The sequence below is a fragment of the Cryptomeria japonica genome, chromosome 11 (genome assembly GCF_030272615.1).
Source record: "Cryptomeria japonica chromosome 11, Sugi_1.0, whole genome shotgun sequence".
Lineage (NCBI taxonomy): Eukaryota > Viridiplantae > Streptophyta > Pinopsida > Cupressales > Cupressaceae > Cryptomeria > Cryptomeria japonica.
In genome coordinates, this window is record NC_081415.1 from 146,352,981 (window position 1) to 146,359,211 (window position 6,231).

The following is a 6,231-nucleotide window of genomic DNA, read 5'->3' on the forward strand; positions in this document are numbered from 1 at the left end:
TGTACTCTCAACAATTTTCTATAATCTCTTGTTAAAAAATCTATATGCCTTGGTCTTAAATGAATAACCAAGAAATATTCCTTCATCACTTCTAGGCTCAAATTTGCCAATATACTCATCTCTTCTAATATAGCATTTACTTACAAATATTCTGAAATATTTAAGAGTAGGAGTAATACCAAACCATAGTTCATGAGGGGTCTTACCAATTTCTCCTTTGATGTGAGCTTTGTTGAATGTGTAGACTATTGTGCTTACTACCTCTCTCCAATATACATGTGGTAGATTTTCTTCTGATAATATACTTCTAGCTGCATCCAAGATAGTTCTATTTTTCCTTTCTACAACTCCATTTTGCTAGGGTGTTCAGGGTGCTGATAACTATCTTCTGATTCCATTTACTTCACAAATGTATTAAATTCCTTAGATGTGAATTCACCTCCTTGATCTGATCTTAGACATTTGATTTTCTTACCGGTTTCATTTTCTACCATTTCCTCGAATAGCTTTAATGTCCCAAGTGCTTCTGATTTTTCTCTGAGAAAAGTAACCCAACACATTCTAGAATAGTCATCAATGATTAGCATGAAATATCTATCACCTTTTAAGCTTTTAGTTCTAGCTGGACCACATAAATCAGTATGAATTAAGTCAAGAGCATTATTGGATTTTTCTGGAATACTTTTAAAAGATGCCCTAACTTGTTTTCCAAATTGACACTCCTTGCATACCAGATTGTGAGGTTTAACAATCTTAGGTAAATCTCTAACTTCCTTAGTAGTACTGATTTTCACAATGCAATTAAAATTTACATGACAAAGTCTCTTATGCCATAGCCAACTTTCATCAATATGTGCAATCAAGCATGTCTTTTCACTGTTATTCAAATGAAATATATTACCTCTATTTTGATTACTGGTTGCAATTTCCAAACCAGTTATGTTCATAATTTTGCATTTCCCATTCTTGAATTGTAACTAAAATGTTTTTTCAACTAATTGACCAACACTCAAAAGATTGTGCTTTAAACCTTCAACATAGTAAACATTGTCAGTATTATTCTTACCATCAAGAGATATAGTACCTCTTCCTCTGATCAAACAAGCTTTATCATCTCCAAATCTTACTAGACCTCCATTATATTCTTGAATAGTCAAGAACTTTCTTTTATCACCAATCATATGATGTGAACATCCTGAATCAATGATCCATTCATCCTTTACTTCAATTTTAGCTGCCAGGGCCTGCTCTATCGGTTGAATAGTAGGTGCCGATTGATCTTCTATTATAGCAACAAAGACCCATCCATTGTCTATCGGATCCTCATTAGAATCACCAGTGACTCCATCAGCAAGATAACAAGACTTGTCTTTATTCTTCTTAAATCTATATCTCTGATATTCAGGGTTAGGCTTGTATGATCTTCTAAGTTCTTGTTTTAATCTTGCATGTCTATCAAGGCATCTTGAATCCATATGATCAATCTTATTATAGTTGAAACATTTAAAGTGTGCTTTACCTTCATATTTACTTCCAACTGGACCCTTAGGCATTTTCGTTGCAAATAGTGCTTCAAGTTCTTCATTTTCTCTCTTGCTTTTTTCAAGTTCTCTTGCATAAAAGGCTTTCCAATCAGACTTGTCAAATGATGATGAAGCAGATGATGTTGATGCCTTAAAAGCTAGATCTACCTTTATAGTATCAACAGGGCCAAATTCCTCAATTTCACAAGCTGAAAGTTTTCCAATCAATGTATCTCTAGTTATTGATTTATTATGCATTGTTCTTAACTCATTTATAGCAGTAACTTTCATTTTGTATGCTGGTGGCAATCCTCTTAAAACTTCTGAAACAATTTCATCTTCACTTAAGGCTCCTCCACAACATTTAATACCCAAAACAATTTCATTAACTATTTCCATAAAAGTAGAAATCCTTTCATCTTCTTCCATTTTCAGATTTTCATACCTAACTCGAAAGCTTTCAAGTTTTTCAATTTTGACTATGGAATCTCCTTCATTCAATGTTTCCAAATGGTCCCAAAATGATTTAGCAGTAGATCTATTTGATAATCCCATGATTTTTTAATTTGATAATATGCTCAAAAGTTCTTCTCTTGCTTTGCAATCATTTTCTTCATCTTTAGCCAAGTTAGGTGGATTAGGTTGATTATGAGTAGGAGCAGTATAGCCATTCTTTGTAACTTCCCAGATATCCTTTCCAATGCAATTCAGATGTGTCTCCATCCTAATCTTCCATATGCCATAGTTGGTGCCATCAAGTTTAGGACTGTCCTTCCTAAAATAGTTAGAAGAAATTAGATCTCCTCAAGCTGTTAAACTTTTGTAAAAAGAGGACTAGACTCTAATACCAATTATTAGGTCCCGAAGACAACTGAGAGGGGGGAGGTGAATCAATTGTCTAATAAATTCAAACCAAAAACAACTTAACCAAACTTAATGCTTAATATGATGAATACTAAGAGGGGGGGTGAATTAGGATACCAAAAAATGTTGAACTCAAACTCTTAAACAGTTTAACAGATAACCAGTACAACAAATTTACTAATAAACCAACTAAGATAAATGAAAACCAAATAGAAAATAAAGAATTCACCCACAAGAGAACAATCACCATAACACAATATGTTTTGATGTGGAAACCCAAATGGGAAAAACCACAGTGAGAAGAAACTCACAGGTAACTATCTGCCGAATAGAAACCAAACCGGTTAAGCTCATACAATTGTTCTTCACCAAAATAGTTCCTATTAGGAATCTAGATCTCTATTAGGAGATAAGTCTTGTTAAAGACTACCTTGTGAGAGGATTTTAGATTCATAGTTGTGAACCACCTTGTTAGATGATTTATAAAGGCTTTGCTAGGCCTACTCGGTTAAGGGTTTTAGACTTGTCGAAGATACAAGTAATCAACAAGTAGATGATCTAGATACTAGCATAGTATGCTTGGTTAGATCCTTGATAAATCATTTTTAATGCACATTTAGCATTACTTCAGTCTTCAATATCTCTACACTCCATTTCATCACACAGACCTAATCTTCTCTTCTATGATCACACATAAAAACCCTCATCAACAACTAAAACCCTAGACATGATGTCCTTATAAAGGAGTCTGATTTTAGGTCGGTCCAATAGGATTAAATTACAAGTTCCTAGGTTTAGTGCATCTAGACACATTTGGTAACACAACACAAAATCACTACCAAAGTGTCAATGGATGGTAACTCATCATAGAAATACTGGTTGGTAACTCATCATAGAGTAATACTGATTCATACAATTTATCGATTACCGGTTGTCAAAGTGAAGACTGGAAAAATGTTAACTACCATTTTGTTCCTTCATACCACTTGAGATTCTCGAACTGCTTGAGGTCTTTAGTCAATTTGTGATTGGTAAACATCTTCTGCAAAACACCGATAGTATAAAGAATATAGCACATAATATCAATTGGAACAATTACCGGTTGAGCATAACTCATACATAAAGAAAGTGATCACAAAATAAGTGTGTGTCCATCAATGACAATCACAACATCATCAAAAATGCCAACATAATACTGGTAAACCAAACTTAATGCCGGTAGACAGATTATCAGTTAATTGCAGTACCGATAAAGATTAATGCATGAAATAGAAAGACAATAACATCTACAACACATAACACCAATGTTTGTATGTGGAAACCCTGTAAGGGGAAAAACCATGGTGGGAAACCTTACCCACAATTAGATGATACTACTATAGATAGTATGTGTATACAATAGAGGGTGTACACATGCAAAAAGGCCAAGCACCAAGAGCTCACTACCGGTGAACAATATATTCTGTCAGTGAACTAGATACCAGTGACTGTGCATAAGTCACTTGCTTGCTAGTGAACATAGCCAATTCTCCAAGTGCTAACTAGAGTTGATAAGTGTTAACATCAATGACAAAACCATATCAACATATCAAAAATACCAACACTTAACATCCTTAGGTTTATGACCCCTCTTCGAAGGGGTATTAAATGGAGATGTAGGAGAGAGTGGAGACTAAACCAAGGGCAGTCTACTAGTGGTACCTAAAGGATCAGGTCCACTAGGAAGCCTATCCTTATCTTGATCCAGAACCTCAAAACCATTGCTACCCAAAGGAACACTAGGGACAAAAGGATTCATATCCTTATTAGGATCAAGCACCTGAAAAACATTAGTTGTAGGAAATGCAGATAAATCTGTATCCAACTTAAGTAAATCATTATCAATCAAGGTAATCACTTTATCTACTATATGAGAGTTAAGGGTAATAATATTCATGTTAACAATATTTTACACTTGAGCAATGAGATGATCATTTGGAACAATAAGTGGACTATCCAAAACCTTACGAGAAGATTTAGGAAGGGAACTTGTTCTTCCTTGTTCATGAGGAAGTTTAACCAGAGTATCAGATTTTGAAAAAGGATTAACAAAAATATCAGGTACAGAATTCAGGGGGTCCAAACCATTAACCTTATCAAAACAATTAACCATATCAGTAACCAGAGAATTTATAGGAATGGACCAATTAGTCTTATCCAGAACAATAACAACCCCAGATGAAGCATTCATTCCCAAGGGATATGAAGGTGGGATAAAAGAAGGGATATTACAATCCTTTAAAATATTTTGCATTTTAGCACAAGAGAGTGAATCCAAGTTAGTAAAATCCCTCCCAGCAGAGGATTCAAGCTCTTTAGAAGTAGATTTAGACATCATCCTTTTCATATCAAAAAATAAAATAGAATCCATAGAACCAAAGGAGCGACCAAAACCATCGGAATCCCTAACAATGTTTTGATGCCAAATACTAGCAGTAGACCTAATATTGCAAGTCTGAGGAGGAGAAACTTTTGAATTAACTAACACAAAAATTTTAACAAGGAACAAATCATCCTCAAACACTGAGTGAGATAATAAGAACTTTCTGAAAGAATCCCCATTTTTTTGCAAGATATCAGAATCAACAAATTCAAAAGGCAACTGAGGGGGCTTAAACCATAGTGGGACCTATTTGGAGGAGATCTAAGAAGGCTCAAAGAGTGATTTCCATATCTCCACAAAAATGAAATTCCTTCCCAACCAGAAAAAAGGAAATTCCAAAGCCTTATCTCTAGCTTCAGGTGAATCAAAACCAAAAAACAAAGAACTAGCAGACAAGACTTGGAAATATAAAGTACCATACCAGTGTGAATGAATCCTACACTACAATTTTGAAAGGGGATTAACATCACCCCAAACCTGAATTATGAGTGTAAGCACCTGAAGATCCTAAGTTTTCTTATCCAATAGATTAATAGAGGCATCAATTGAAGGCACTAGGATCCAAACTATTGTGGCTTTGAAATCCCCATATTTTTTTTAACAACCAAAGGATGATCATCACTGGTAGCGCCCACCAAAATCTCCCCTAGTGAGGAAATATTAGGGTTTTCCACCGATTGCAACTCCACCAAGGCTTGTTTAGTGTAGGAAACTGTTAGAATTCCCAAAGATATTGAGAGGGGGGTGAATCAATATCTAACTGGTTTGTGGATTTTCTTAACTTATTAAGTAAATTACATTCCAAAACAGAGTACCGGTAAACCAGAATTAATGCAGTAAATAAGAATAATAAACACAACATAGAAAGCACACCATAACACAATATTTTTGGCAAGGAAACCTGGTGTGGGAAAAACCTCAGTGGGATTTGTGACCCATAATATTCTCTCATTGGCCAATAAGTGAATATTACTTACAAAATGTGGTGCCTGTACATGTAGGAAGGCTCACTACCTAGAGCTCATTGCTCAATTACAAAAGGAAGTCTCACTGACTTACAAAAGTGGATTATAGAATTCCGAAGTGATGTACTACTAAAAAAATCATCTTCTATGCCAGGTTCAGTACCGGTTTAAGCTCTTGCAATAATCATAAATCTTACTTCAATATTCGCTCATCATATCCATCTATCATAACCTTCTTACATACATACAAAATTTTCTACAAGATCTCAAACTTATGAGTCTCATTACAATATGCCATGTCAGCTTACAAAAGATATTACAATGAAATACATTATGCAATAAACAAAAAATATGTCGGCTAGGATGTCGGTAATCATCTTTGTCGCTATCAGTGAACTATTTGCTGATGTAGAGTCTGTCGGTGCTGGTGCCTGCTGGTGCTATAGAATTCCAAGGT